At 37.8% G+C, this 21819-nt stretch overlaps 1 pseudogene; it reads right to left on the reverse strand.

Annotated features, from left to right (window-relative positions):
* Positions 1 to 21114: 21114 nt before the first annotated feature.
* LOC119535129 lies at positions 21115 to 21598 on the reverse strand (annotated as a pseudogene).
* Between the last annotated feature and the right edge of the window lie 221 nt (positions 21599 to 21819).

The raw sequence follows: 21819 nt of genomic DNA on the forward strand, positions 1-21819 counted from the left end.
TTTCCAATCCTGCTTTCATCAGTAATAAAGCTGATGTTTAGTCAACAGCTACCTGACACCTGTTTCTCTCTCTCTCAGTTGCTCTGAGTTTAATTCTCAAGCCTTATTTGTTCATCTGTTAAATGGGTATAGTTGTATGGTTGTTGTGAGCATTAAACATAATAAGTCTATTTGAAGCACCTAAAACAGTTTCTGGTACATAGCTAGCTCTCAATATTATTGTGTTGGTTTTTGTTTTTGTTTTTATCTTTTTGTTAGCTGTAAAAGACTTCCTAATCTGTTAAGTGCTGCAGGTGTTATTCCTTATAAGTACTATAGTATAAGACAGGTGAAAACTCAGATTTGAGCAATGAGAAGTCCTGCTATTATTATTATTACGTGGTCCTCCTTATCAATGCCATTTGACCAGATCATCCCTGATCCTTCTAGCTCCTTCCCTGGCTCCCTGAATTGTGCCCTCTATCTGATACCCACTACAGAGATAGTGCTCTTTGAAACACTTTTTCACTCTAGCCCACTGTACCCACTTTTGGACACCTGTTCTCAGCTGTAATTAAGAAGTCTCCAGCCTTCCACAGGAATTGGGGGGGGGGGGGGGGGCTCATACTAGAGGTCCAGCCAGGAAAGGGGAATTGAGAGTATTGAAGAGGGAAAATTAAGTGCCAAGTGAACATTTTTACATTATAATCAATGTATTGCATGTGACTATTCCTTTTCAATAACTTATGCTTTCTTTTTTTAACCACTTTAATTTGTCATTCTTTTATTATAAAAGCAGTACATATCATTATAACATATTAGAAAATGCAGATAAGCAAATAATAATACATAACACTACATTCCCATGATTCCAAAATTATCACTCTTAAAATCTTAATGTATATACTTCCAAATATTTTCTAGTGTGTATGCTGTGTGTGGTATGTTGTGAGAGTATATGTCTATTGTTAAAAAGAAATCATATATATATACACACACACACACAAATATGCACATACATATACTATGTGTAAAATGGTGTTTTTCCAGTTAAAGATCTCTCTCATCCATATAATTGTATTTTTATCTATTTTCTTCTATCTAATATTCAGTTTTCCCAATTCTCCCCTAAATATCCTTTACAACTAGTTTGTGCAAACCATGATCCAATCCACAGCCATGCATTCCATGTACTTGTTTTATCTTCAGGTGTTTAAAAGACACTGGACCTAAAACTAACTTTTTGATGACAATGACTTGTTGAAGAGATCTGGCCAGTTGCCCTACAGAATGGTTCACCTTCTGGAATTGTGCTTCCTTCAGGCATGCTTAGTCTGTTTCTCGGTAAACTATAAGTTAGATTTAAAGGCCTGAAAGATCCGTGTTAAACATTTTTGACTAGGCAGTATTTTGCACTTAATATTGCACCACTCAGGCGACATATCATATCTGGTCCTCCCACCACTGGATGGTGGAGGTGACTGTCCAATCCTTCCATTGCATAGTTATAATTTTCCCCTTGCTCTCAGAAAGGAATCTGGGTGGTTCTACTTTGGTCCCACCTGCATGTCTGGTTCCACATCAACCATTCAATTTCTGGTTTTAACATCACTTGATAATGTTTTCCTTGACTGATGATTTTATAAGAGATTAGAAATGGTGATTTTCTAGGTCTGTCATTTCTTCTGCATTATTAAAAGGAATTTTCTGGAGCTGTTGGTTACGTTATGATAGTTAATGTCATGTGTGAACCTGGCTAGGTGGTTGCCCAGTTGTTTGGTCAAGCAAACACTGGCCTGATTGTTACTGTGAGGGTATTTCATGGATACAAATCATTAGTCAGTTGATTGCATCTATGGTTAATTACATCTACAATCAATAAAAGATATTGCCTTCAACAATAAGAGAAGTTTTACCCAATCAGTTGAAGGTCTTAAAGGGAGAACTGATAATTTCAGCAGTCAGAAAGAAGAGTTTCTATCTCTACTTCAGCCAGCCAGCTTCTCCTGGAGATTCCACTGAAACCTTCATCAGAGTTCCCAGCTTGCAACCTGCCCTATGGAATTGGACTTGCTAATCCCCATGGTCACTAGCTAATTCTTATGGAAAAAAACTCTTAATATTTACATATATTTAAGTTCTGTTTTTCTGGAAGACCCTGACTAATACACACTAAAATACAGTACCTGCCAGAAGGACAGGATTAAAACCTCATTTCTTTCCCTAATTTCTTTGGCAATTTTCAAAGAAACAAATTGGTCTACTCTCCACCTCAAAAAGTGACAAATTAGGTTTTTTTTTCTGTTGTTTTTCTGACTATTACTGTATTCCCATGCATTTTCATAGATTCAGTGTGTTTGAATCTACTGCAGTTGTTCTTTTTGATGCTCACATTTGTCACAATTATGGCCAGTGTTAACCTTTTCAAGTTGGCTCCTGTGTCCTTTTCACATAATTAAATTAATTTTCTTCAGCTTCCTTGTTTTCTGCCCAGATTCACAGTGTACTTTCTCTGCCCCAGACTTGGAATCAGCCATTTTTCCCACAAGCCTTGATATCTTCGGAGGGGAAAGATTTTAGAAACCAAAATCTGAACACTAGGTGTGCTCACTGTTCCTAAGATGACATTGCTTCTGCACCACTTTAGTGGTCAGAGTTATACAACATATTTTTTTCTAATCTAGGTCATTTAAATACTATTATCTCAATTTAATCATTACTTTCTATTAAATTTCTTTTGTTTTCCCTGTATTGATAATTTTTATTCCTAATACAACTTAAATAATATGTATTTTCTTTACTTTATAATTAATGTAAATGTAATTAATGGTGCATAAAACTTAAAATAATGGAATTTTAGATTTGATAAAATATGTAAATCCTTGTGTAGTTATTTTACCCATTTGATATGTGGTTAGGTTCATTTGCTTTTGTTCATTTTGACTTGGAGGTGAGGAGGAGATGTTAAAGAAATTTCAAAAAGACTGTTGCAAACACTGCAGGTTGGCTACTCCAAAGCCATTTACCACCTCTCCTCTTCTTTCCTCTTCTGTAAAGTCTAGAAAACTAAATAATTGATTTTCCTTGCCACCTTCCAGACAGAGATGGCCAAACAACCCAGAGCTTACCAATGAAATGTCAACAGAACTCAGCTGAGAAGGGCTTCCCTTCGAAAAGAAAAGGTTAAAACAAATCCTGCCTGCAAGTGAATATGGTGCCTGGAGACACAGTGACCCTGAGGACAAACGCCACACAATAAGGGTGGTATGCTGGTTTAAATGTATTATGTCCCCCCAAAATGCCATATCTTTGATGAAATCATATGAGGGCAGATGCATTAGTGTTGATTAGATTGTAATTCTTTGAGTGTTTCCATGAAGATGCAACCCACCCAATTGTAGGTGATAACTCTGATTAGATAATTTCTACAGAGGTATGGCCCTGCCCATTCAGCCTGGGCCTTGATTAGTTTACTAGGGCACTATATAAGCTCCAACAGAAGGAGTGAGCTTGTGACAGCCAAGAGGGACACTATGAAGAATGCACAGGAGCTGAGAGAGGAGCTGCAACTTACAGAGACACTTTGAAGACAGCCATTGAAAGCAGTTTTGCTAATGCTTTGGAGGTGCTAGCCCAGAATTTGCCCCAAGAGACTGATACAGAGACATTTTGGAGAATGCATTTTGAAACACAACCTGGGAGCAAGTAGACGCCAGCCACGTGTCTTCCCAGCTAACAGAGGTTTTCCAGATACCAATGGCCTTTCTCCAGTGAAGGTACCCTATTGTAAATGCCTTACCTTGGACAGTTTATAGCCTTAAGACTGTAACTGTGTAACCAAAGAAACCACCTTTATAAAAGCCAATCCAATTCTCTTTGCATTCTGGCATCATTAGCAAACCTGAACAGGTGGGAAGGCAGGAAGCTAGATGTCTGTCACTATGAAAACATTTTTAGACAGCTGCCAGCCTGAGACTATCTGCCTCTAGATATCTTGTGATATGAGGAAATTAAATTCCTATCTATTTAATATCCAATGGTAGCTTACATGCAGCCAAACAACAAATTTTTTAAAAGTTTATTACTCCTGTTTCTAAATGTAGTGAATGTTAATGTTAATAATTTGAATAAATGTTGCTTAGTCATATAGAACCACATTTTAGGTTTTGTTATCTACCCCACTCTACCCCCACTTTCCCTGGGCTTAAATTATTTTATCCTGGGATAGGAGGGAAGAGGGTGAGTAGATCCTATGATGTGCAGGCTCCTCAAAACCTCCCAACCACTCAGAGAATTAAGTGTTGTTGTTCTCATTTTATAGATAGAGAAACTACGTCAGAGAGATTAAGCCATATTCACAAGGAGGCCTTCCTTAATTCAGGGTAGCACGCATATGGAAAGAAAATGGAAATTAGAATCAGAAGACTTAAGTTTCCCCATTTTTACCAACTATATTACTTTGGACAAGTCAGTTAAACTCTCTGCCAGTTTTCTTATCTGTGAAGTAAGAAAAATAACTCTGGCCCTTCCTCCCAATCCTCTTCCCCAGACTATCCAACATCATTTTTGGATATAATAAAATAAACCAAAAAGGACTAAACAAACAATGCTCATCATTTCAGGTCTAGCCATTTCCAAAAACTTATGTGCATTTCATAGCCTGTAACAAAAATAGGATGGAACTTGTAAATCTCCTTTGACTTTCTCCCAGTTGTCCTCCTACATCTCTGGTTACTACTCAGGTGCCTTCATTGGTTTTCCTTTATCTTCTCATACCTTGAGTGTTGATATTCCCCAGGATTCCCTCTTCATACCTTGCCCTTTCTTTCTTTTCCCTCTGTCTGTGAAGGATCATATCCATACAGCTACAGAACTTACCAACAGCCCAGATATGTCTAACTGCCCCTTGATCATCTCCCAGTGGAATGACCCATAGTCACCACAGGCTCATCACATCCAAAACTGAACTCATTACTCCCTCACACCCATCTGCTTCTCCATCTAGAGTTCCATCAGGGAACAGGCACCAGACTTCCAGCTGTCTAACTCAGAAACCTGCATATCAAAACATCCAGATCCGTCCCTGTCACTCACTTCCTTTCCTTTCCACATCCAACTGAGCATCAAGACTCTTACATATGTCTGATATTTTTACTTCTCTCCATTTCCCTTCCATTGCTTTTAATGATGGCCCAGATGATCTTCCACAGAGACTAAGTCCCCACTCTCACTCCACTCCTACTTCTACCCAGTGCCTACCTAAAGGATGAAATCTATATGGTACCCAAGGCCCTTTGTAGGGCCACTTGTACCCATCTATGCAGCCCTTATCCCACCCTTGGCACTAGTCATACCACCATCATTTTAGCAAACATGCCATTCTCTTCCATACCTTTGTACTTGCTTGACATGACCTACCTGTAGTAGAGTTCTCCATGCTATACTACCCCACTTCTTTCCCTGACCCAACTGCCAAATGAAAACTTAGAGATTTTTTTTCAAGTAAATATCATCTCCTTTGTGACACCAACTTCTCTCCCTCGCACCTCACTCCATCAGGAATTCACCATCTCTTCCCTAACAGATGTGGCATCTCAGAGCCACACAATACTGGGCTCTATGGCTGATCCTGCCATTCATTAACTGGATGTTTTTTGGCAAGTTAATGACTTTCCCCGAGCCACAGTTTCTTCACCTGTACAATGGGGATACACTTGCACTTATTACAAAGAGTTGTTGTGAAGATTGAATGAGATGTATACCAAAAATGCTTTCATCTGTCTTAGGGAAATTGAAGCCTTTCATGCTAAGTGATTTTATTGTTGTTAATTTTTTAGTCCTCTTTACCAACTAGTACAAGTAGTGCAGTGTTTGGTACATGGTACATGCTCAATAAATCTTAACTGGGTGTTTTATAAAGGAATGAAAGAAATCAATTATATCAAAATAAGTTCTGAATCTTACATGTCACAAATATAGACAAAACAAATACTATTATTAGATTTAATTCAGGGGAAAAAGTAAAGATTTCACCTTCCACCACATGGTGAGCTTACTTGAGAGCTTGTTTCAGGAGATGCAATCAATCACCTTTGGATCTGGATAATAGGAGTTAAATATCCATTAATTTACGGGAATTATGTAAAAACAATATGCTCCTAAATTCCCCTTAAATTGGTTTAATATGTTAGATTAAAATGTATATCTCAGTCTTATATTAAAATATCTATGCTGAATAAGAAAAAAATAATATATTAGGAAAGAACTTTAAAAGTTCTTTTAAAGTGTTTATCTTTTGTTTCTTACTCTGTAAATGATGTTTGGAAGTATATATATGCTTATAGTGTCTGTCATAGTCATTGGTTTTACACTTAAGAATCTAGTTTTGTAAACGAGTATCAGAGTTCATCTGAGATTTAAACACAGGAAATAACTCTTCTGACATTAGGGTTTAAGTTTAAAACAAAAATCTCACCCATGTCCATTGGTTGGGTTCATGAATGTTCATTGGCTGCATTTACAAATATTCTGTATTCATGAATAACATACTACATAATGGTTATCTCTATTTAATGCCTTACCTAGAATTGTATAAATGCAAATCTACTTGGTTGTAAGAATCAGTAAAAAAAAGAAAAACAGGTTTGGCAGGGAATTCATTGCTTCTAACTTCTTCAAGCCAATTTAATCTCTCATAGAATGTGGAAGAGATGGAATTTCAACTATCCATGTAGAATTGAAAAGATGATTTAGATAGCAAAAGTCTTGTGGGCAACTTCCCCAAGATATAATATTGCATGGATAAAGAAAAATACATTTCTAATATTACAGTAGAAGACACATGAGGACTAGATTTAAGAATTTTATGATGTTATAATCATATTTACCTCTTGTCTCTCCATTCTTTAAAAAGATAGCTTAGTTTCTATGTAAATCTTCCACAGACATGTCACTACTCAGTGACACTCCTTAGCACCCTTGATTTGTTTAAAAATAAAATCCTGTTAATAAAATAAGATTTGTCAATGTACAGAATAATTCTAGCAAGGATACAAACTAGAACAACCAGAGCTTTGTATAAAGGATCTGAAGGCAACTAAAGCTTATCTCCACCCTGAAAATCTGCACCAGTTGGTAGAGGATGTTTCCTCATTTTCAAAGGAAATGAAAAAAAATAAAATTTCTTTGAAAAGAGTTAGAGAAGTCAACAGCCTTCTCCTTTATACTGCTAAAATATAATTAGGAGAGACCAGATGAAGATGAATGAGATTAAACAACAAAACAAAACAAAACCTGAGCAATAGCAGAGAGAGATCAGATATATTCATCGAAAACAAGACCAGAAATATATTGAAAGAACCCTCTGAAGTCCTAACTGGTACATTCTTTCTTGAATTACGAATCATGAGCAGAACTCTATTACCCACACTTACTCTATCTTCAGTGTCTTTACTCTTGGGAAGATACTCTAAGATGAGCTAGTTTTTCAGTTGCACTTAAGTAGTGTGGACATGATAATAGTAGACTTTTTTTTATTCTTGACACTCAGACCAAGAGTTTTTTTTATTGTAGCTCTTTTAATCAAAACAAGAATCCCATTTCTGAAATTTTCTGTATATGTAAAATATCAGCTATCCCAATTTTATTTTATTTTATTTTTTTTAATTTTAACACTGCATATCTTTGGTCCATAACTGGCTAGAATTTCAGGAACCAGAGTCATCTCTAGATATCTCTTTGCTAAAATTACATAATTTTCAAAATAGCCAGTACTAATGATAACCATCACAAAAATAATTCCAAGACAAGTACAAAAATAATATGCTGTCTATTTACTTGCCATGTGCACAACATGTTATTTTGTGATTTTGGCTTCAAATTTCACCTTCATGCATACAAACTTCCAAAGCACCTGGCAGATTTAGACACATCCATCAAACAAACAAGTCAATTGCATTTTAAAAAAATGCAGAAAGCAGGTTAGACTGCTGTGATGGAACTATCCAGGATTCTTAAGAAAAATCTGATAGCCATGACATAGGCTTAAGTTTATTTTTATTGACCCAGAGCAGTTAGTCTTAAATTTCTGAAGATTGATTACATTCTTTTAACCAAAATATATTGCCTTTCACTTTATTGGTTACATTTCATTTTGTTCTCATTTCTAATGTGCAAGACTATACTTAAGGAAGCAAATTAAAGTGGAAATTTCACAATCATCTGGTATATGTGGCCTGTGCAGAAGCCTAATCCAAAACCAGGAAAGATTATTTTTATCTTAAAGTACATTTCAGGCTAGTATTAAGTAATGTGACTGCCCACTCCAGTCTGTATTTCTAATAGTAATTCCAACTTCTCTTCTTTACTTTGCATTGCAAAAATCATTTCAGGTTTCCATTTTATTCTGCATTTCAATGATATTAGCATAGTTGCCATATTTAGCATTTTATGCACATTTAACTATAATGGGTTTTATCTCCTTATTAAAAATGACAGGGTATATGGATCATAATTGAAGCTACAGCTTCCCTTGAGTTTTTCCTCCCCCTCAAAATTATCTCTATAATACTGTTTGAACAGTACAATTTTGTCTGTTTGATCAAAGTTTGTCATCCAACCTTTAAGCTAAAGATGTCCACATACTCCAGTCAAGCCAATTTGAATTAACTTCTCAAGTACGACTGATTAAACAAATAGTAGCAAATAACTTAACTCCAGACTAGATTTAATTATCTGCACTTCTACTTCATGTATGCATTGCATATTACACTCTTATTACAAGAAGTTTACTTATCTTGAGCTACCATGCTTAGATACATTTATCAAGTGTTCTTTATAGATTTCTTCATTGGTTCATGGTCTTTTGTTATATCCCCTCCTGGGCCTAGCACAGTGAGGGACTTGTGTGCTGATCTGAATTGAAATGAATATGTTGAGTTGGGGGTAAGGGAGCACTGCTGCTTGTTTTTTTTTTTTTGACCTCTCAAATAATATGGTTATCTAGACTTAGAAAATTGAAGCCCTGTGTGATTCTCACAGTAAGAAACAATCAGTTTGAGGAAGAAGCATCTAACAGAACCATTATGTGGCTTCCCATCACAGAGTATTCTGAAATTGGCGGACCACCAGCCCTCATCTGTAAAATGGTAATAATAATGGAATACATATACCAGGTAGGAGGAGAATCTGGCAGAAGGTAGGAATCTTCATTTGCCTGGTACTGTCCCAGTTTTAAAACTGAAAGGCCACATCCAGGGAACTCCCTTCAGTCACAATTGGGCTAAATGGACTCTGTGTTCTCTTTCAACTCTTAAATTCCAAGATATAGGGCCCACTTCAGGTGAAACTGGAAAGTAGGAGTTTGTTCTTCAAACCCTGTAGACAGCCTCCTCTTTCCCTTAGCTGCCTAGGGCCTTTACTTCCTTCCCTTGTCTACTATCAAAATCTGCTCTAGCAACTGTAAGCATAAATAATTTATGCAAGCTCAAAAAGTTACTCTTCCAAGTGTTTATTAACAGATATCAGCTATCAAAGCCATAAAATAAAATAATGTTTCTCAAGTGTTTCCAGTATCAACATATCTTGAAGTCAGGGGACTCTTACTGAACCTTTATATACTAATAAATGTTATTCCATCATAAAAAGGAGTTATTTTACATGAACAATAAAAAATTCCAACTGAGTATGTGTCCATAAAAAACAAGCTGATAAGCTACAGAAATCTATACCTTATTGTTTCTTTTGTTATTAATTTACTGCTTATTTACCATTTTATTGTTTGGTAGGACTCTAGAAGACAAATTGCAGCAATAAGCAAAGGTTTAATTACAATGTACGGGAAAGAAACAACCTTGAGAAAACTCTCTCTTCTGCAAATTAAGAGAAAACTGCCATTTCAGTCTACCTCTTAAAACAGCTGAACACCAAGAAATTATACATGGACAAACCTGATCTAAACAAGTGAAACTCCAAATTTAGTTATTAACCAGTTGTGGTGGGATTTTAATCATGATATAGTAGAAGCAACATGGAAGTTAGCTAATGAATTTGTAGATTTAGGCCATTTTGGTCTCCAAACTATTTGGCCAGTGGCAAAAAAAAAAAAAAAAAAAAATCAACTCATTCCATATATATATGTGTGTGTCTGTGTGTGTATATATATACACACACACATATGTATTACTATGTACCACAATATGAATATATTATGCACACAATAAAAATAAATGAGACTTCTTCTTCAGCTGCCCAGTGAAGCATTTCCTGAAGAGTTCGTTGAAGTTGGTGGTTCGTTTCCTGAGGAGTTCATCGGACATCTTCCTTGGAGTTGACAGTTTGTTGATGGCTCTACAGAATTTGGACTTGTGCATACCCACAGTCACGGATCCAGGCTTCTTCAAACTTGTGGTCCCACAATTCCTAGAATTCTCTGCATTCAGCAGGAGAATAGAGAAAAAGACAGTGGAAGAGGAGTCCTACTTCTTGAAGACCCAGCACTGGCTACATCTGGATGCAGGGGGCAGCTTGACATTGTAGGCTCTGGTTGGCCAGCAACTTTCCAACAGCACCTTTACACTATAGAAAGAGGATAACAAACTTGGTTGGCATGGACAGCTGTCAACCTACTGGGCCAATGAATGCGGCAAAAGTTACTCCTCCAGGAAAGTAGGTAGAAAGCCAGGAACTGCGTGGACTGGACACCACAGAGCAATCTGACTTTGGGCATACTTCATACAACACTCATGAAAACGTGGAACTGCTGAGATCAGCGAAATCTGTAAGTTTTTGCGGCCAGGGGACCCGCGTCCCTCCCTGCCAGGCTCAGTCCCGGGGGAGGAGGGGCTGTCAGCTCCGGGAAGGAGAAGGGAGAACTGCAGTGGCAGCCCTTATCGGAAACTCATTCTACTGATCCAAACTCCAAACATAGATGGACTGAGACCAGACACCAGAGAATCTGAGAGCAGCCAGCCCAGCAGAGAGGAGACAGGCATAGAAAAAAAACAACACGAAAAACTCCAAAATAAAAGCGGAGGATTTTTGGAGTTCTGGTGAACATAGAAAGGGGAAGGGCCCTGAGGCGCATATGCAAATCCCAAAGAAAAGCTGATCTCTCTGCCCTGTGGACCGTTCCTTAATGGCCCTAATTGCTTTGTCTCTTAGCATTTCAATAACCCATTAGATCTCTGAGGAGGGCCCGTTTTTTTTTTTGTTTTTTGTTTTTTGTTTTTTTAATCCTTTTTTCTTTTTCTAAAACAATTACTCTAAGAAGCCCAATACAGAAAGCTTCAAAGACTTACTATTTGGGCAGGTCAAGTCAAGAGCAGAACTAGGAGAGCTCTGAGACAAAACGCAATAATCCAGTGGCTGAGAAAATTCACTAAAGACCACAACTTCCCAAGAAAAGGGGGGTGTCCGCTCACAGCCATCATCCTGGTGGACAGGAAACACTCCTGCCCATCGCCAGCCCCATAGCCCAGAACTGCCCCAGACAACCCAGTGTGACGGAAGTGCTTCAAATAACAGGCACACACCACAAAACTGGGCGTGGACATTAGCCTTCCCTGCAACCTCAGCTGATTGTCCCAGAGTTGGGAAGGTAGAGCAGTGTGAATTAACAAAGCCCCATTCAGCCATCATTTCAGCAGACTGGGAGCCTCCCTACACAGCCCAGCAGCCCAGAACTGCCCTGGGGGGATGGCACTCACCTGTGACATAGCACAGTCATCCCTCAACAGAGGACCCGGGGTGCACGGCCTGGAAGAGGGGCCCACTTGCAAGTCTCAGGAGCCATACGCCAATACCAAGGACTTGTGGATCAGCGGCAGAGACAAACTGTGGCAGGACTGAACTGCAGGATTAGACTATTGCAGCAGCTTTAAAACTCTAGGATCACCAGGGAGATTTGATTGTTAGAGCCACCCCCCCCTCCCTGACTGCCCAGAAACACGCCCCATATACAGGGCAGGCAACACCAACTACACACGCAAGCTTGGTACACCAATTGGACCCCACAAGACTCACTCCCCCACTCACCAAAAAGGCTAACCAGGGGAGAACTGGCTTGTGGAGAACAGGTGGCTCGTGGACGCCACCTGCTGGTTAGTTAGAGAAAGTGTACTCCACGAAGCTGCAGATCTGATAAATTAGAGATAAGGACTTCAATTGGTCTACAAATCCTAAAAGAACCCTATCAAGTTCAGCAAATGCCACGAGGCCAAAAACAACAGAAAATTATAAAGCATATGAAAAAACCAGACGATATGGATAACCCAAGCCCAAGCACCCAAATCAAAAGACCAGAAGAGACACAGCACCTAGAGCAGCTACTCAAAGAACTAAAGATGAACAATGAGACCATAGTATGGGAGATAAAGGAAATCAAGAAGACCCTAGAAGAGCATAAAGAAGACATTGCAAGACTAAATAAAAAAATGGATGATCTTATGGAAATTAAAGAAACTGTTGACCAAATTAAAAAGATTCTGGACACTCATAGCACAAGACTAGAGGAAGTTGAACAACGAATCAGTGACCTCGAAGATGACAGAATGGAAAATGAAAGCATAAAAGAAAGAATGGGGAAAAAAATTGAAAAAATCGAAATGGACCTCAGGGATATGATAGATAATATGAAACGTCCAAATATAAGACTCATTGGTGTCCCAGAAGGGGAAGAAAAGGGTAAAGGTCTAGGAAGCGTATTCAAAGAAATTGTTGGGGAAAACTTCCCAAATCTTCAAAACAACATAAATACACAAATCATAAATGCTCAGCGAACTCCAAATAGAATAAATCCAAATAAACCCACTCCGAGACATATACTGATCACACTGTCAAACACAGAAGAGAAGGAGCAAGTTCTGAAAGCAGCAAGAGAAAAGCAATTCACCACATACAAAGGAAACAGCATAAGACTAAGTAGTGACTACTCAGCAGCCACCATGGAGGCAAGAAGGCAGTGGCACGATATATTTAAAATTCTGAGTGAGAAAAATTTCCAGCCAAGAATACTTTATCCAGCAAAGCTCTCCTTCAAATTTGAGGGAGAGCTTAAATTTTTCACAGACAAACAAATGCTGAGAGAATTTACTAACAAGAGACCTGCCCTACTGGAGATACTCAAGGGAGCCCTACAGACAGAGAAACAAAGAAAGGACAGAGAGACTTGGAGAAAGGTTCAGTACTAAAGAGATTCGGTATGGGTACAATAAAGGATATTAATAGACAGAGGGGAAAAATATGACAAACATAAACCAAAGGATAAGATGGCTGATTCAAGAAATGCCTTCACGGTTAGAACGTTGAATGTAAATGGATTAAACTCCCCAATTAAAAGATATAGATTCGCAGAATGGATCAAAAAAAAATGAACCATCAATATGTTGCATACAAGAGACTCATCTTAGACACAGGGACACAAAGAAACTGAAAGTTAAAGGATAGAAAAAAATATTTCATGCAAGCTACAGCCAAAAGAAAGCAGGTGTAGCAATATTAATCTCAGATAAAATAGACTTCAAATGCACGGATGTTTTGAGAGACAAAGAAGGCCACTACGTACTAATAAAAGGGGCAATTCAGCAAGAAGAAATAACAATTGTAAATGTCTATGCACCCAACCAAGGTGCCACAAAATACATGAGAGAAACACTGGCAAAACTAAAGGAAGCAATTGATGTTTCCACAATAATTGTGGGAGACTTCAACACATCACTCTCTCCTATAGATAGATCAACCAGACAGAAGACCAATAAGGAAATTGAAAACCTAAACAATCTGATAAATGAATTAGATTTAACAGACATATACAGGACATTACATCCCAAATCACCAGGATACACATACTTTTCTAGTGCTCATGGAACTTTCTCCAGAATAGATCATATGCTAGGACATAAAACAAGCCTCAATAAATTTAAAAAGATTGAAATTATTCAAAGCACATTCTCTGACCACAATGGAATACAATTAGAAGTCAATAACCATCAGAGACTTAGAAAATTCACAAATACCTGGAGGTTAAACAACACACTCCTAAACAATCAATGGGTTAAAGAAGAAATAGCAAGAGAAATTGCTAAATATATAGAGACAAATGAAAATGAGAACACAACATACCAAAACCTATGGGATGCAGCAAAAGCAGTGCAGAGGGGGAAATTTATAGCACTAAACGCATATATTAAAAAGGAAGAAAGAGCCAAAATCAAAGAACTAATGGATCAACTGAAGAAGCTAGAAAATGAACAGCAAACCAATCCTAAACCAAATACAAGAAAAGAAATAACAAGGATTAAAGCAGAAATAAATGACATAGAGAACAAAAAAAAAATAATAGAGAGGATAAATATCACCAAAAGTTGGTTCTTTGAGAGGATCAACAAGATTGACAAGCCCCTAGCTAGACTGACAAAATCAAAAAGAGAGAAGACCCATATAAACAAAATAATGAATGAAAAAGGTGACATAACTGCAGATCCTGAAGAAATTAAAAAAATTATAAGAGGATACTATGAACAACTGTATGGCAACAAACTGGATAATGTAGAGGAAACGGACAATTTCCTGGAAACATATGAACAACCTAGACTGACCAGAGAAGAAATAGAAGACCTCAACCAACCCATCAGAAGCAAAGAGATCCAATCAGTCATCAAAAATCTTCCCACAAATAAATGCCCAGGGCCAGATGGCTTCACAGGGGAATTCTACCAAACTTTCCAGAAAGAACTGACACCAATCTTACTCAAACTCTTTCAAAACATTGAAGAAAATGGAACACTACCTAACTCATTTTATGAAGCTAACATCAATCTAATACCAAAACCAGGCAAAGATGCTACAAAAAAGGAAAACTACCGGCCAATCTCCCTAATGAATATAGATGCAAAAATCCTCAACAAAATACTTGCAAATCGAATCTAAAGACACATTAAAAAAATCATACACCATGACCAAGTGGGGTTTATTCCAGGCATGCAAGGATGGTTCAACATAAGAAAATCAATCAATGTATTACAACACATTAACAAGTCAAAAGGGAAAAATCAATTGATCATCTCAATAGATGCTGAAAAAGCATTTGACAAAATCCAACATCCCTTTTTCATAAAAACACTTCAAAAGGTAGGAATTGAAGGAAACTTCCTCAACATGATAAAGAGCATATATGAAAAACCCACAGCCAGCATAGTACTCAATGGTGAGAGACTGAAAGCCTTCCTTCTAAGATCAGGAACAAGACAAGGATGCCCGCTATCACCACTGTTATTCAACATTGTGCTGGAAGTGCTAGCCAGGGCAATCCTGCAAGACAAAGAAATAAAAGGCATCCAAATTGGAAAAGAAGAAGTAAAACTGTCATTGTTTGCAGATGATATGATCTTATATCTAGAAAACCCTGAGAAATCGACGATACAGCTACTAGAGGTAATAAACAAATTTAGCAAAGTAGCGGGATACAAGGTTAATGCACATAAGTCAGTAATGTTTCTATATGCTAGAAATGAACAAACTGAAGAGACACTCAAGAAAAAGATACCATTTTCAATAGCAACTAAAAAAATCAAGTACCTAGGAATAAACTTAACCAAAGATGTAAAAGACCTATACAAAGAAAACTACATAACTCTACTAAAAGAAATAGAAGGGGACCTTAAAAGATGGAAAAATATTCCATGTTCATGGATAGGAAGGCTAAATGTCATTAAGATGTCAATTCTACCCAAACTCATCTACAGATTCAATGCAATCCCAATCAAAATTCCAACAACCTACTTTGCAGACTTGGAAAAGCTAGTTATCAAATTTATTTGGAAAGGGAAGATGCCTCGAATTGCTAAAGACACTCTAAAAAAGAAAAACGAAGTGGGAGGACTTACACTCCCTGACTTTGAAGCTTATTATAAAGCCACAGTTGCCAAAACAGCATGGTACTGGCACAAAGATAGACATATAGATCAATGGAATCGAATTGAGAATTCGGAGATAGACCCTCAGATCTATGGCCGACTGATCTTTGATAAGGCCCCCAAAGTCACTGAACTGAGTCATAATGGTCTTTTCAACAAATGGGGCTGGGAGAGTTGGATATCCATATCCAAAAGAATGAAAGAGGACCCCTACCTCACCCCCTACACAAAAATTAACTCAAAATGGACCAAAGATCTCAATATAAAAGAAAGTACCATAAAACTCCTAGAAGATAATGTAGGAAAACATCTTCAAGACCTTGTATTAGGCGGCCACTTCCTAGACTTTACACCCAAGCACAAGCAACAAAAGAGAAAATAGATAAATGGGAACTCCTCAAGCTTAGAAGTTTCTGCACCTCAAAGGAATTTCTCAAAAAGGCAAAGAGGCAGCCAACTCAATGGGAAAAAATTTTTGGAAACCATGTATCTGACAAAAGACTGATATCTTGCATATATAAAGAAATCCTACAACTCAATGACAATAGTACAGTCGGCCCAATTATAAAATGGGCAAAAGATATGAAAAGACAGTTCTCTGAAGAGGAAATACAAATGGCCAAGAAACACATGAAAAAATGTTCAGCTTCACTAGCTATTAGAGAGATGCAAATTAAGACCACAATGAGATACCATCTAACACCGGTTAGAATGGCTGCCATTAAACAAACAGGAAACTACAAATGCTGGAGGGGATGTGGAGAAATTGGAACTCTTATTCATTGTTGGTGGGACTGTATAATGGTTCAGCCACTCTGGAAGTCAGTCTGGCAGTTCCTTAGAAAACTAGATATAGAGTTACCATTCGATCCAGCAATTGCACTTCTCGGTATATACCCGGAAGATCGGAAAGCAGTGACACGAACAGAAATCTGCACGCCAATGTTCATAGTAGCATTATTCACAATTGCCAAGAGATGGAAACAACCCAAATGTCCTTCAACAGATGAGTGGATAAATAAAATGTGGTATATACACACGATGGAATACTACACGGCAGTAAGAAGGAACGATCTCGTGAAACTTATGACAGCATGGATGAACCTTGAAGACATAATGCTGAGCGAAATAAGCCAGGCACAAAAAGAGAAATATTATATGCTACCACTAATGTGAACTTTGAAAAATGTAAAACAAATGGTTTATAATGTAGAATGTAGGGGAACTAGCAGTAGAGAGTAATTAAGGAAGGGGGAACAATAATCCAAGAAGAACAGATAAGCTATTTAACGTTCTGGGGATGCCCAGGAATGACTATGGTCTGTTAATTTCTGATGGATATAGTAGGAGCAAGTTCACAGAAATGTTGCTATATTAGGTAACTTTCTTGGGGTAAAGTAGGAACATGTTGGAAGTTAAGCAGTTATCTTAGGTTAGTTGTCTTTTTCTTACTCCCTTGTTATGGTCTCTTTGAAATGTTCTTTTATTGTATGTTTGTTTTCTTTTTAACTTTTTTTTTTTCATACAGTTGATTTAAAAAAGAAGGGAAAGTTAAAAAAAAAAAAAAGAAAAGAAAAACAAGGAAAAAAAAAAGATGTAGTGCTCCCTTGAGGAGCCTGTGGAGAATGCAGGGGTATTGGCCTACCCCACCCCCATGGTTGCTAACATGACCACAGACATAGGGGACTGGTGGTTTGATGGGTTGAGCCCTCTACCACAGGTTTTACCCTTGGGAAGACGGTTGCTGCAAAGGAGAGGCTAGGCCTCCCTATGGTTGTGCCTAAGAGCCTCCTCCCGAATGCCTCTTTGCTGCTCAGATGTGGCCCTCTCTCTCTAGCTAAGCCAACTTGAAAGGTGAAATCACTGCCCTCCCCCCTACGTGGGATCAGACACCCAGGGGAGTGAATCTCCCTGGCAACGTGGAATATGACTCCCAGGGAGGAATGTAGACCTGGCATCGTGGGACGGAGAACATCTTCTTGACCAAAAGGGGGATGTGAAAGGAAATGAAATAAGCTTCAGTGGCAGAGAGAATCCAAAAGGAGCCGAGAGGTCACTTTGGTGGGCACTCTTACGCACACTTTAGACAACCCTTTTTAGATTCTAAAGAATTGGGGTAGCTGGTGGTGGATACCTGAAACTATCAAACTACAACCCAGAACCCATGAATCTCGAAGACAGTTGTATAAAAATGTAGCTTATGAGGGGTGACAAGGGGATTGGGAAAGCCATAAGGACCACACTCCACTTTTGTCTAGTTTATGGATGGATGAGTAGAAAAATAGGGGAAGGAAACAAACAGACAAAGGTACCCAGTGTTCTTTTTTACTTCAATTGCTCTTTTTCACTCTAATTATTATTCTTGTTATTCTTGTGTGTGTGCTAATGAAGGTGTCAGGGATTGATTTGGGTGATGAATGTACAACTATGTAATGGTACTGTGAACAATCGAAAGTACGATTTGTTTTGTATGACTGCGTGGTATATGAATATATCTCAATAAAATGAAGATTAAAAAAAAAAATACATAATGCTGAGCAAAATAAGCCAGGCACAAAAAGAGAGATATTGTATGTTACCACTAATGTGAATTCTGTGAAAAATGTACAATGTTTTATACTGTAGAATGTAGGGGACCTAGAGATACCAATTAGTGGAGGGGGAATGATAATCTAATAAGAACAGATAAACTATGGAGGGTAATCTCAATGTTATGGGAATGCTCAGGAATGATTATGGTTTGTAAACTTTCTTGGATATAGTAAGATCATGTTGGAAGCAATAGAGTTATTTTAGGTTTTTTTTTTTTTTCTTTTATTCCTTTGTTTTCTTAGGGGTTGTTAATTTTCTTGGGGTATGGTAGGAACATGTTGGAAGCAATGTAGTTATTTTAGATTATTTGTTTTTCTTACTCCTCTGTTTGGACATGGTTTATTAATTTTCTTGGGGTATGGTAGGAACATATTGGAAGCAAAGTAGTTATTTTAGGTTATTTGTTTTCCTTAATCCATTGCTTTGTTTGAAATGTTGTGGGGTTTTATTGGTTGTTGTTTGCCTGTTTGTTTTTAACTTTTTGATAAACAAAGTTAAAAAATTGAAAAAAAAATCAGTAGAAAAATGGGAGTAAAAACTAAATGACAAATAGGGTGGGATGGGGGGATGGTTTGGGTATTCTCTTTTCACTTTTATTTTTTATTCTTATTCTGATTCTTTCTGATGTAAGGAAAATGTTCAGAAATAGATTGTGGTGATGAACGCATAACTATATGATCATACTGTGAACAGTTGATTGTATACCATGGATGACTGTATGGTTTGTGAATATATTTCAATAAAACTGAATTTAAAAAATAAAAATAAAAAAAAAATAAATGAATACATAGGCATTTTAAACATGAGATGAATATAAATATGTTTTAGCATTTCCTAAAAATACCATGGATTGTCTATGTTCTTCTGGGCTGCCTGCACCCAACTTTAAGGATCAGTGATTTGGAGAACTTACAACTGACTGTTGTTTCATTATTCCCCAGTTCCCTTGAATCACATAACAACTATTGTTGCCTATCACAGCTAACCCTAAAATAAGTTTCCGTTATTTTGCTGGCTCTTCCAAATGCCCTGAGCAGTATCCCTCTCACCTAATCCTCATCCTATCCTTGCATGGTTCCCTTCAGTGGCTTCAGTTGATCAGTTTATGACTGTTTAAGTCTGGACCTCCACAGTGACTGTACTTTTCCAGAAGCCTCCTCAGCCCATGTATAAATCATTGGATATAAATAGATCCCAGGAATGTGGGAGAGTGTTGTTTAACTCCACACAGCAGACATATTTGAATCTTGATTCCTATTCAACAGGAATTTTTTTTTTGATGTAATACTTTTATCTATCACAACAATGGTAATTTAGTTTTAGAATTTTGATTTGATTCTTTATTTAGATTTCAAAGTTTTGAAAAGATCATGAAGTTCTCCATTTTTAAAAACTGTTTCCCTTTCATTTTCTCTACTATCTTTAACACATGAATCAAAGTTATTTTAAAATCTCTATCTATTAACTGCAATATTTGGATCACCTGTGGATCTATTTCTGTTGTTTAGGGTTGTTTTATTTTCCTCTTGACTTTGTCATATAGTGCTTTATCTTGACGTGTCTAATAATTTTAAATAAACATTGAACATTGTGTATAAAAAGAATTATAGAGGATACTTCAGATGATATTATTTTCTACTAGAGATGATTCACCTTTTCCTCTGCTAGGCAGATACAGTGGGGGTGTTAGAAATGAATTCTTATTTATGAAATTATAGAGGCAGTCAAGATACGAGATTGACTAAAATATTTTAAAGACACTCTCCCAGGGTATCAAAAAAAGAAAAAGTGGGGCATGGAGGGTGCAAAAAAACATGATTTCTAAACTGTTCTGGGACCCACTGATAACTGGAAGGTTTCTGGCTACCTCATGCCAACATGTGGTTAACTGAATCTTGTTTCTTTCATGCACTTTTTTCATGCAAGGGGTGGCAGAATATGTAAATTTCAGAAAGTAGTAACTTCATCCAGCTTGCAGAACAAGTTGCATAAACTCTTTTAGTATCTGTTTCTAATAAATGCTTACATACATGTTAGAATTTGGTCTGAGACTCGTTTTCATTTTAAGATATTACCTGGTGGAAGATGTCAAAGCAGTGGGGGGCAGAAGATGGGAGAAGACCTGTATCTCTCACCTCCATATAATAATTGGTAGCTACTGATATAAACCAAAATAAAATTAAATATAAAATAATATATATATAGAATAACATAAAATAATAAATAAAATAGTAAAATAAAATTAAATAGCTCATAGTTGCACATGATCAAATTGACTTTCATTAGTTCACAACTAGAACCAAAGCAATCACAGTGACATTTGGAAAATAGAGAAGACTAAATAAAAATAACTAAGAATCGTGATCGTACACATCTACTGTTAGTTTTTAATATATTTTCCTCTACCAATTTTCCTATGTACAGTGTTTCGTTTTTGCTGCAAAAAGCTTGTTTACTCTTGGTTCACAGCTTGTTAGAAGGCTGGTTAAAAAGATGCCTCCTGGCTAGAGGGAGGGGCTCAGGCAGAAGCCTGGATGCCAGGGGAATTCAGAGGGGCACCCCAAAGGCCTCTGGGTTCCGTAGGCTCCTAGTCATACTTGAGAGTGAGCCTTTGAGCCTATATAAGAGATACTCACCCAACCTGACTACCAGCCAGCCTGCAGAGGTTGGTCAGGTGGCACCCATCTTCTTGAGGAATTTCACATCTTTGTCTAGGAAATGGTTCTCCAGGAAGTCACAGAGATGAAGGTCCGTCTTTGCAGAAACCAGGGCATGCAAATCCAAAAGGGCCTGGTTCAGATTCTTCTCCAGAGCCATGGCGGCTTCTACAGTGTCCCGAGTTCTTCCCCCACTCATCATGGTTCGGCTTCTGCACATCCTGGAAGAGGGCCTGTCCACTGCACAGGTTTTGCATCTTCAAGAGGTGCTGGGTGCCCTCATGCTTCTCCTATGACAGCTATCCCAAGAAGTGGTCCACACCCTTCAGGGCCACATCTTCCTGGTCCAAATAAAAGCTCAGAGGGAGGTAGGTGTAGGAGACTCAGATGGAGATTGATCAGGCAGTTGATGGAGGCCTCAACTTAGGTGGAATAATTTTGATGGATCTGGAAGTTCATGGTTGGGCTACAATGAGGAGCCAACCACACACACACAAAAATGATATTAGCTGGTCCAGTAAGCAGGAGATGGCCAAGGTGGTCCCCAAAGTTACAAATGGAATGGAAGATGGAGGGTGATGGAGGCTGAATGGGGGATAGCTCCCGGGTTTGTTTCATCCAAACACTGCTGAAGCAGGAAGTAGATCTGTGAGACTGCTGGGGACACTGCTATGTGCAGT

This window comes from Choloepus didactylus, chromosome 5 (assembly GCF_015220235.1).
Source record: "Choloepus didactylus isolate mChoDid1 chromosome 5, mChoDid1.pri, whole genome shotgun sequence".
Taxonomy (NCBI): domain Eukaryota; kingdom Metazoa; phylum Chordata; class Mammalia; order Pilosa; family Megalonychidae; genus Choloepus; species Choloepus didactylus.